Genomic DNA, 11,718 nt, shown 5'->3' with positions numbered 1-11,718 from the left:
TTGTACCGGTAATAAATCACATATAGTACTGTACAATACTGCTAAGGTTTCCGTGGACTCTATTCAATGTTTAATATCTAGCAACTATCCATGTAGGGCCAGCAAGTCTTACTTTGTTTATCTAAAGAATGAATAAAATATGTTATATAACGCTACTAAAAATGTTGATTTACTCGGTAGAGCAAAAGCGTACAACTTGTATTATAGTATATTATGGAATGGAATGAAGACACTAGTTAGCATCTTCAGTGTTCAAATATTATGTACTTAATGCAAGGAAAAAAATATTTTTCGTAATGCTTGCCAACTGTGAAATGTAGTTTTATAAAAGCAAATCATCCATTGAGTTTATATAAATACAGCATAAGACTATCATATATGGCTGGTTTATTCTTTTTATTCTTCTCTGTCTTTTTCTGAGGCTCTGGCTCGATAATGGTATAAGATGTGAGCTCAGATACTACAGTTGAGACTGAGAGATTCATAGGAAATGAAGTATTTCACAGGTCAAAATTATGACATGGTACTGTACATTAATAATGAATCCATGATACTGATAAAAAAGAAACTAAGAGCTGTGGAAGCTATCTTTACTCATGAAGGCACTGCTATCCATTCCATAACAACTGATGTGATAAAACCTTTTGGTTGTTTATTAAAAAAGTGGGCCTAGATTTCTTAAAGTTTTAAAAAAAAAACTTAAAAAACTTGTCTTCTTTCCTTTACTTTGTTCTCCCTAAAAAAAAAAAAATTTGACTGCTTCTATGTAAGAAAGGAGTCGGGCTCCCTCTGCAGTATTAAGAAGCTCCCTACTCAGATCGCGCATGTCACCAGGAATTCTGAAAGGAAGTTTGATACCATAATTAAATACATCATATCCAGATGCTATGACAGAAATTTCCTCGTGGCTAAACATTTCAGAGCTTGTATAGAACCCTATAATTTTTCGAATACTTCTCTAGAAAGAAGGTTTGAGGACGTACTTTGTTTCACCATTTATAACTTCTGAAAGAGGAGAGAAGGTCTCTGGCTCCCTTGCTACTTCACACAACACTCTCCGACGACATTCCTCGTGGTCAAGGTGCAGATTAGAAAAGAAGTAATCTAGACGTGAGAGACGCATAGACACATCTAAAGCCTTGTTGCCATTTGTGGTACCGGAAGGCAAATCATCAAAAGATGACAGGTGAAGGGTGGCCTCACATCTGAAGGTGACGGGAGGGTGGTAATGGAGGGTCTGTAAGACACACTTGGTCGCGCAGGAGATGAGGTAGGTCTTCCAGGAGGAGATGAGGTAGGTCTTCCAGGGGAGGAAGGGGTAGGCCGGGACGAGAAAGGCCTCGGACGCGTATTGGCAGGATCATCATTTGCAGCAAAGTCTAAATCTGAAAAGAGTTATAACGATAGATTATATTATCCTTTATCATAAGCATGATACTAAAACCAATAATTGAGACTCTGTTCTTTCTTGCTGAATGTACTCTGCTCAACTTCAAAAAACATGATCCTATTAGATTTACAAGCTAGTCACCTATATTTTGTTTCAAAAACATTTATTAAGAGACCATGCCCAATATTCCACGTTAATATGAGGAAAAGTAACGTGAAATATGTTATAAAGAAAATGTAAACTAGTTTGCCGACTGGAATATGCTTTTAAGTAGTCTTTAAAACTGTTCACTATCAAAAGTATCTTTCAGATTTCACCAATAATCAGGTGAAATTAAAAAAAAGAAGAAAGAAAGAAAGCAAAAAAGAACGGCATTAGATTAGTTGCAAACCAATTATTCCAAATACAAAACTTGTGAACTCTGTCATGAGTAGCACATTACTTCCTGTAGTAGTTAAATGAAATTGCTTCTTGAAACATCGTAAAGTTTTTTTTATATTAACGTTCATACAGTGTGTGTTCACCAATGCAAACATATATCTGGCAGGTGAAAAGATGAAAAAGTTTGAATGATTTAGACCACATACAGTAACCAACATCTATTTAGAGGAACGATATACCTTTGTGGCAGGCTATATGAAACTATGCCAGTTTTTATAACCTTAAATATAGTTCTCAAAGTCCAACAGCTTAAGAGCAACTCCTTTTCCAAAGTAGAGTGGTACAAAGAAACCTTAATCTTCTAAAACACAGCCTGGTTACTCTTCCTTATGAATTGGAAATTCTTATATACCAGTGCATTTTACCATCTCAAAGGTATCCGATAGAGTTGGCATGCGCACCTGTTAGCCACACTCCATGTGCTCGATTCATTTTTGTCACTTTGTAAACAAAATTCAAGATTCTCTTTAGACGGATAATTCTGTGTAGTTTACGATGCAACATCAGGCCCTTTTTTCTTGAAAAAAGGAAGAAAATCCGTTTGCAGGTTATTTATAGAGCGAATCAACGTTTTTATTTGTAACAAGCGTTCAGCAAATGGCAACAAATATGTCTTACAGTGAAGAAAGTCCTAAGGAGGCTTCTTCCAAAACAGAAGTTCTAGGGTAGGGGCTTCTTCCAAAACAGAAGTTCTATGGTAGGGGTTTCAAACAACCTCAAAATCCTTTCGAGGGCCAATAATGCACTTGGTTATGGTCTCGAGGGCCATCAAAGATTTGGTAATTACTTATTCCTTATTTCTTATAACTCATTAAGATTTGCAATAAAAGAGCCTTATTGCCAGCAATTATAATATGAAATAAATTAATAAATTATTGTCATATGAATGAAAGATCAAACTTATTATGTCTCGTTTTAACAGTTTGGTAACTTTCGTTAAATTTTCCTCAGTTCTAACAGTTATAGTAGCTCGAGTTGACAAATCTCTTGGCACCTCGAGGGCCACTTAAGACTATCCCGCGGGCCATGAGTTTGACATCCCTAGAGGGTTTTACGCCTTGTGTTATGTGTACCACTGAAATACAAAGGAAATCGCACTGAAACCTGCACCATATTATACAGAGTAGCCATTGCTTCCTGTCATGTAGCCAATTAGGGATGAAAAGGCTATATGTATGCTGTATGGAAGTCTAATCCTGAAATGTATGTTTAGTTAATTTGTCATCTTGTATTTTTCCACCATTTCAATTAATGCAGATTGACGTCGTCTCTTTACGGTATATGTATACTTTTCTGATACTTTATTGCGGTGAGAACTAGATTTTCCACTTCCTAGACAATCCCAGAATATACTGTAAGCAGTATATTCTGGGATGAAGGTGAATTTCGGTCACACTCCCAACTTCAAGAGGATAATTTTTCTGTTTACTGTAAGTAGGGCATACGAAAAAAATTGCGAAACTAAAAGTATGAAAATTTAAATTTAAATTTTCTTAAATAGACGCTAATGAAATTCTCGGCAAGGAAAGCTGGGATCATTACTTCAGACAGAAAATCTGTGTTGGATTAAGAAAATACTTAAAGGAAACCAAAGTAAAAAAAAAAAAAGTACTATATCTCGCTTACTATGCATATGTGAGGAGAGTGAAACAAAATGAAGCTGTTACATTTAAGCAAACCTCTCCTTTTGGAGTGCTAGATGTGGAATATGAGTTATGTCAAGTTGTAAAACTTACGGAGAGCATACAGTTCTGGCATTTGACTTTAGGCCTCAATGAAAGTTTCATCCATTTGTTACTGCACATGACATCGGAATACAATATCAGGAAATATATAGAGAAAACTTAAGACCTCATATTGAATATTAATCTGATTAACACATTATCTTACTTAGGCCTATGTCAACGAGAACTTAAAACTGCTTTATATGTATTTTCAAATGAGAAAAAATTAAATTTGTCCCCTGTCTATAAGCTTTTTAGATTATTTTGCAATATTTACTAACTGGAAATGTATCGTTATTTTTTCATAAAAGAAGCTAAAAAACGGTACGTTATTATCTTGCTAAGCTTCCGCGGAGCAGAATGCACGAGTAATTTGACAACTACATCAGGAAACCAGCAGTCTATTGAAAAGTAGAGAAGACTAAAAAATTTTGTGATTAAATTACAGAATCTGATCACTGCGAGGGAACAGGCCACGTTACATTAAATAGTATTACAGTTTTTTTCTCGCGTATAATAGTATATTGAGCATAAGCTACATTGTAGTACGTCCTATTTTGGAGTTTCGTGTTAATATCATTAAAACTGTTGTATATCTAATTTTTCTTATAATATTTATATAAAATCTGATGTGTTGGCCTCATCTGAATGTCATTCATGCTGTCAAGTAATTATTTCAAGTTTTAACTTGTTATAAACATTTATTGTAATTTCCCAATATAGTTATCTGTATTTAAATTTTGTAATACTACCAGAGTACCATATCAGCCCTGATGAATGACGTTTGTCTAGTAATCAATAGGGTGGGAAAGGTATGTATAATACCACAGCTAATGCCATTCATTCAAGAGGGCTTTCCCTTACAAGCATACCGCGTCCAGGTTGCCTGTTGTGCTATGCTTTGTAAGTTTTTTTTTGCACAATAAATTGTTTTCTCTCTCTCGCGGTCATGAGACAAGCGACCATAATATGCAAAGTCTACACAGTAAGTAGATCTTGATAATATGAATCTTATAGTAGTATCCCTCTGATGACTTCCAGTTCAAGGATATTAATCTCCAATTTGTCAGTGACGTCACTTACCTGGACGTCTATCGGAATCAAAGGCTGTGATGCTGTTATCTGTCACGAAATGGATGTCAGACCACAAGACCCGTCTCACAGGAGCGTGGCCGGCAGAGTGGTCATCGGCGCCATGGTCCAGCTTTTCGCCAGACTTCATGAGATCGGAATGGTGCGCTCCTCCTCCTCCTCCAATTGTCACCCATCCATCTCCGTCGCTCTCCACATCTCGCTTCTGCCTCGAAAAGGTTTTACTTTGCGAGTCCACAAGAGAGTCCGAGTCACTCGGGTGGTCGCCCGCAAACCTTTCGAGGTACGGGACTGCCCAGTCTAGGAAAGTCTGAATGCTCCGTTCTAGAATGGGGCTGGTCAGGTCGCCGAGCAGAGCGCTGGCCGTCGCATTGGTCGTGAGATGCCTCAGGAACAGGGAAGCGATGTAGGATGTTGGGTTTTCTGATCGCAGAGCTTTCTCGATGTCGCGACTGGTGACGAAGAAGCCCCCGATGCTGATAGGGATCCAGAACTGGAATGCCACGTTGACGCGTCCGCCTGGCGTGAAAGGTGGAACCACATAGTCGACCTGCCAGAACAATTTTCATTAATATATTGCCATTATTTTGTTAAAGATTTCCTTACTCTACGACAGCAAGGAAGGTACATGTGAAAACTAACATTCCCTGGTTCTTTCTGCATATACAGGCACTGAAGACCTAACCAGTGTTCTAGTGCGTCAACCTAATAACTCATAATACCCTAATTAAGATAATATGTCCTTCAGGTCTGCAATTCAGAATGACTGAATAAATTCATGGAAGGAATTTCATTATCAAAAACACATCTGTGTGCAAGTATTATGTTATTTCTCATTGTCAAATATCTGCAACTGACACATTTCACATCACTTCCTATTATCATTCAGTGTACGAATGCATCGTAAATCTTGCGTGACTGATAACTAAAAATTCCGAAAATATGAAAATATAAAAATATTCAGAAGCAAATCAGAACAATTACTATGGTGCTCCAAAGGTTCAAAATAACTACTATATACAAAATGAGACTCGTGGGGATGTCACATAAACATTGTTTTCCAACCAAACTAGCCCAAGTAGCAAATAAGCGAATCATTTTTCATATTTGTGTACAATCTGAGTTGGGTACGTTCGTTACAGTGATGATGCACCAGCAAGAGCTTAGATAACTTTATTTCTGGCAAGTATTTCAGGGAAAATAAATCAGTAGACTATAGGTGGGCCATGCTATTCGCTTATTCTGTCAAAAAGATACTAAAGGCCATGAAATCTGCTTATGTGACCCTGCCCTTCGGAAAGTACACACACACACACATACACACACAAACACACGTGTGTCTATTGTATGTGTGCGTGTGTGTGTATGTACCAGCATAACTCTGAAACCCATTAAGCAATTTCAACCGAACTAGGTATACATATGTAACACCCACAACTGTGGGAGTAGGACATCAAGGGCACTGAAGGGGGTGGGGTTGGAAGGAGGCGACAGAGAGAGAGAGAGAGAGAGAGAGAGAGAGAGAGAGAGAGAGAGAGAGAGAGAGAGAGAGAAGGAAAAAGTGAGTGAGAAAGAATGAATTTATCGTTTGTCATTCAGAGTTATCCCGGGGACTGCAGGGCTGGTCAGCTAGTATTTATATAAAATCTGCCCGTTAAATTCTATCCTGAAAAACTCGCACCCTTGCAAAAATCAGAAAGTCACGCATTTCAGTTAAACAAATTACTACACTTCCATCCGTCGTTCAGAAACAAGCAATCAACTCACATCTTTATGGCTGACGACATCGTATCCGTTCTTGAGATTGTTGCCGTAAGTGGACGAAGGACCCAGCAAGGTCGGGGGCCCGATCTCCAAACGCTGGTTGGGGCTGCTGAAGTGGTGGTGGTGGTGGTGATACCCGTGGGGTATCGGCGGTTGTTCTATGAACCTGTTTCTGTTGGTGTAATCGATTGCGTTCCCTTCTTCGTCGGGATAGATGATAAATCTGGAAGGATTAGAAATAAAGGGTTATTGGATATGACGGAGGAAGTACAACAGTCCCGCAGAAGGTGTCAAGTTATTATTTTTATCATTATTATTATTATTATTACCCAAGCGGCAATGCTAGTTGGAAAAACATAATACTATAGTAGATTCACATCAACCGTGCATCTGATGTCAAGGCCAGTCCCTTACGACGCTCCTGACTGGCTGTTGATAAGCCAATCACAGGGCTGGAAACTCTCAGTCTCTCGAGAGAGTTCACATGGGCAGGATCTATGCTCCACCTCTCCTGAGGTATACTTCTTTCAGGAGAGGTGGAACATACATCCTGCCTAGGTGAAACTTTTGAGAGAGACTGAGAGTTTCCAGCCCTGCGATTGGCTTATCAACACCCAATCAGGAGCGTCGTAAGAGACTGGCCTATAGACATCAGATGCACGCTTGATATGAATCTACTAAGAAGCCCAGTGGCCCAGTATGGAACACAACCTATTCACGAAAAAGAAATTTAGAAGTGAATAATAAAGAATGTAAAAATAAATTACGATTAAAAATATAATCTGAAGTGAGACTAATGTCAGACATAACAGCTAAAAAGAAAGAAAGAAAAAAAACTATGACGCCATTTTAATTTCCACGGATTTTGTCTCCAGTAGCTGATTCACATCTTGAATGCTTGGACAAGGAACTAGAGTTCTAGTACTAGATATACAGTTAATCTTAAAGAATATTTCCTTTTCTTTTGTTATTTTTAATACAAAAGTTTTATATAAGTTTTGGCCCAGCTGTGACTAAGTTTTGAAAAGATCTTTCCCAAAACTCTCAGTCAAAGCTGGGCCAAAAAAATGGGAACAATACTTATAAGATGGCAGAACAAAAGCATACAAACATTTCCCCTGGATAAACATTTCTCCAAAAATCTTCGTACACTTTCCTAATGTACAGATTTACTCCCTTGATGCTCTGGTCATGTTCGTATATGTATATCACATATTCGCTGTCGGTTGGAAAATGCTTTTATAGATGTCTACGGCTGGATATCAAGGGCTCCTTGTTATTTCGTCAATATTATCCATGTCTGGATACCAATACTTCCTTTGTTCATTTTCCAGAGGTTCTACATATACACAAATCAAACACCCTTTTAAAAAACATCTGGCTACCACGACTTCCTTTTTAAAATGTATGGATATCACGAACGGCAACGATAAAACCGGGATATCGTCACGAATGCCGTGCGGGTTCGTGGATGTAGTATTGCGCGGGAGAATTCTTTGATGTTCCGGGCGTTATGCGTGTCTGGATACCAGCCGAGCGCGACCGCCGAAGACATACTGTTACAAATTCGGGGAAATCTTAAGGGTTCTCCCTCGATTCACACGATCGGTTCAACGAAGGCGTCGCAGGTTCGTAGAGGATTTCGATCTGGGTTCTTTGTGGATAGGCTTGAATGAGGAATCAATTTAGCACTCGCTAACAAAATTGATTTAACTGGTGGATTCATTGTTGGGAGGTTTAATCAACAGCGCATAAACAGTAGCGTCCACTCAAGTGTAAACTAAATATTAGGAAGAAAGTACTAAGAAATATAATGTACAGGCAATGCATCTTCAAAAATATCATGCACGCATCTTCAAACACGTCAAAGTGTGCATATAGATATTTGAAGAGAGAGAGAGAGAGAGAGAGAGAGAGAGAGAGAGAGAGAGAGAGAGAGTTACAAGGATTAATTAGGATGTCTCAAAGACTTGTTAGTCCATCCGAGGAGACATCGTGTGCTCACTTAACTCTTGGAGCTCACAGTGTCCTAATGATATTGTCTAGCTTTCTTTTAAACTCTTCCACACTGTTGCTGTTTACAACTTCTAGTGGCAGTTTATTCCACGTATCACATATCTTGTAAGTAAAGAAGTTCCCACTATGGGATGCGTTGTATCTCTTCAGCTCTACTTTCCGTCCATTTTTTCTTGTCTGGTTTTCGTTTTACGTAAATGGGTTACTGTCTACTTTTGAGAGAGAGAGAGAGAGAGAGAGAGAGAGAGAGAGAGAGAGAGAGAGAGAGAGAATCAACTACTCGCTAGACTGGTGGCTCGAATTAGTAGTTTAAACGAGCAAATGGTTAGAAAGTACTCAAATCCCAGACAGCGGAACCCAATCGTTACGCAACACGAGTGATTATAAAATTGCTTTCCAGCATGCAAACTATACCACACATTCCCACTTAGTACCAAAATCATAAGCAGTTACGTGATGGAGAACAAATATAGTAACACCCCCTTCTCTCTCTCTCGAACCTCTCTGACTCTCTCTCTCTCTCTCTCTCTCTCTCTCTCTCTCTCTCTCTCTCTCATATCTTAACCGATATTAATGAACAGGTATAAGAAATTTTCGTTGAGTCTAATGTCTTTTCCAAATACGGACACAGACAAACAGATGAAAATACGACAGGCAAGTGTTCTTTCAGTGGCAATGAAAGCCTAAGAAAATCAAGGCTGCTTAAAGAGATGCTAAGAAACGAAGAGGTTTGGATCCAATATACGATTCCAAAGCCGTGCGACAATTAATTTAATCCTTTGTGAAAGGGAACACGCGAACATAGAATCTAGTTAGCCTACTGTGTAGGTACAAACGCCATACCTCACCAAGTTCATACAGATATTATTATTATTATTATTATTATTATTATTATTATTATTATTGATTAAAGTACACACATTCATATCGAACAAGCCCAAACAATTTACTTGCTGTCCACAAAGCTCTTTTAAAAGAAAACGGTACGGAAAAAGAAGCAAAATAATAAATAAATTAATTTAAAAAATAAAGCAAATTCAAGCCAAGACACATGAAGAATCCAACCAATTAATATAAAATCGCACGAAATGGCACGAACAACAGATGAATAAACGGAGTTAGTTTAGTTGAAAAATAAGGCCGAAATCCTAGGACTAAAAGGACGCTCCTGAGTTGCAATAAAACTGAAGGCCGAATATTAGGCCGAATATTGAAAAAGAAACCCACAAAATCACTTTGTAACTTGTATACTTCCAAGTATTTACATTTAGTTTTACTCCACACTCGAGTACTTTCAGGCCCTGTCTGTGGCCCATTCTCAAAGAGATGTTTGGGATGTTAGCCTGGGTCAAGGCCCAGTAGTCTTCTGGAACTTCTTCTCGTTGAGCTGTCCTTTATGTGATGGCTGTTCTGGTTTTCTTGAGAGTTGCCAATCCCCTCTTGTCGCTCTGATATCCTGAGCTGATGGTCAATGGGATTCACCCTTGTGAATCTCCAAATGCTTCCCTACACTGGAAAGGTTCAGGTGTTGCTCAGAACTACGTTTGTGATCTGCAATTTTTCTCATCAAATTACATCTCTGTAGGGTGACTCAGAAAGACCCCACCACAAACTTTTGTATGACAACTCCAGTCACGGCACCGGAAATATAGCGAGAATAGTCCTGGCAACAAAATGTCAACTCCAGACACTGGACTTAGAAGTCAAAATTCAGAGCCAAAGACCTCGCATCTTTCCTGGACGTTAGTTTTTTTCTCCTCACAAAAAATCTATTTCAAGCCAACACTTTTGGACCAGGGCCTGTCAATTTTTTTGCCTGCACTTCCCGCCGGCAGCAGGTGCAAAAACAGAAGTAAAAATAATCTTGGATTTAGAAAGTCTTGGTAACTCATGCATGGTGATTATGGCACAGAGTGAAACACATTGTTTCTGCAGACCTTTAGCTGTTGTTCTAAATGTGTAATCAGGTAGAAGCGATTCCTATAAAAAAAAGTCTAGAAACTGCTGACACGCCAGCAAACATCGTCTGAGAGATCTCCTATCCAGTAAACGATTTCTTGAGCACTGGCAGCATAGAAAACTGCGCAACCAATGACTAAGCCCAGATACAGAGTAAATTGCGAAATGCAATGAATAATACAAAATATGGCTATTGCAATGGATGATTAAAACAGAGGCGTAGATATGCCCCAGAGAACTTTACAGTCTTACATGAAATTGTGAAAAAATACAGGGACGTTAGAGCAAAAATAAAGTTAGACTAGCTACTCCGTAAGAGAAGTTGCTCCTCTCTTGCCTGATCAAATGGGGATGTGTCTCTGGTCTTCTTCTGAGATGAAATGGAAATATCGGTTATTCTCACTTTTCATATATTAAATATAACTGAAAGTGAGATTACTATAATTATTCGAAGTTTTGAAGGCTTTCTTCCATCGATAAAAAAAAAAAAAAAAAAAACACGCACACACATTTGACAAAATTTGGAATCAATCTACAAAAAGTAGTCCTCGCAGGGGGTTAGTGCCGTCAGTGCACCTCATACGGTGCACTGTAGGCATTACTTAAGGTTCTTTGCAACGTGCCTTCGGCCCCTAGCTGCAACCCCTTTATGTAATTCCTTTTACTGTACCTCCTTCCATATTCTCTTACTTCCATCTTACTCTCCGCCTCACACTGAGGGACCTGGGGCAACCCGAACAAGATGTAAGGTATGTAAGGTAAGGCCCTCTCCTAACAATTGATTCATAGTGCAACTGCTGTTACACCTTTCAAACCTTTTACCATTAATTTCCGTTTCAGCGCTGAATGACCTCATAGGTCCCAGTGATTGGCCTCTGGCCTAAAGTCTTTAATCAATTCAATTAAATTCAATACAGAGAGTAGTATTTTATGGAGAATATTCTATGAAATGTTTTTATGTCTCATAATGGAAAAGGTTCCGAATCCAACTACAAATATAAAACTAAAATTTAGACTAAAATAACAATGAACCACACTCGTCGTTTTCAAATCCTTCATTCGTCTACAGGTCAGTACATAATTATTCTTCCACCCACTTTGCTGGGACGAGATTTCTAAATATGGCACTCACAGTACAGAATAAATCAAATAAGTAAAATAAATATAAGCTCGCCAGAGGCACGCGGTAAAGATTTGGCAAACACTAGGAACAGAAGAGGATTTCCCCTCTTTTATTTGCTCTGCAAATAATGGAGTACATCTATCCCTATTTTCATTAAGTTTGATTCTCTCTCTCTCTCTCTCTCGTACGAGCAACAGTTGTGGTTTATA

The 11,718-nt window shown here is 38.6% G+C and overlaps 1 pseudogene; it reads right to left on the bottom strand.

Annotated features, from left to right (window-relative positions):
- The window catches only part of LOC135203177 (uncharacterized), a 65,267-nt pseudogene that overhangs the window by 14,417 nt on the left and 39,132 nt on the right, over positions 1 to 11,718 (bottom strand).

The sequence above is a fragment of the Macrobrachium nipponense genome, chromosome 33, assembly GCF_015104395.2.
Source record: "Macrobrachium nipponense isolate FS-2020 chromosome 33, ASM1510439v2, whole genome shotgun sequence".
In the NCBI taxonomy this organism is placed as follows: Eukaryota; Metazoa; Arthropoda; class Malacostraca; order Decapoda; family Palaemonidae; genus Macrobrachium; species Macrobrachium nipponense.
The sequence above is the reverse complement of the archived record's forward strand: the minus strand, read 5'-3'. Positions and strand labels throughout refer to the sequence as shown.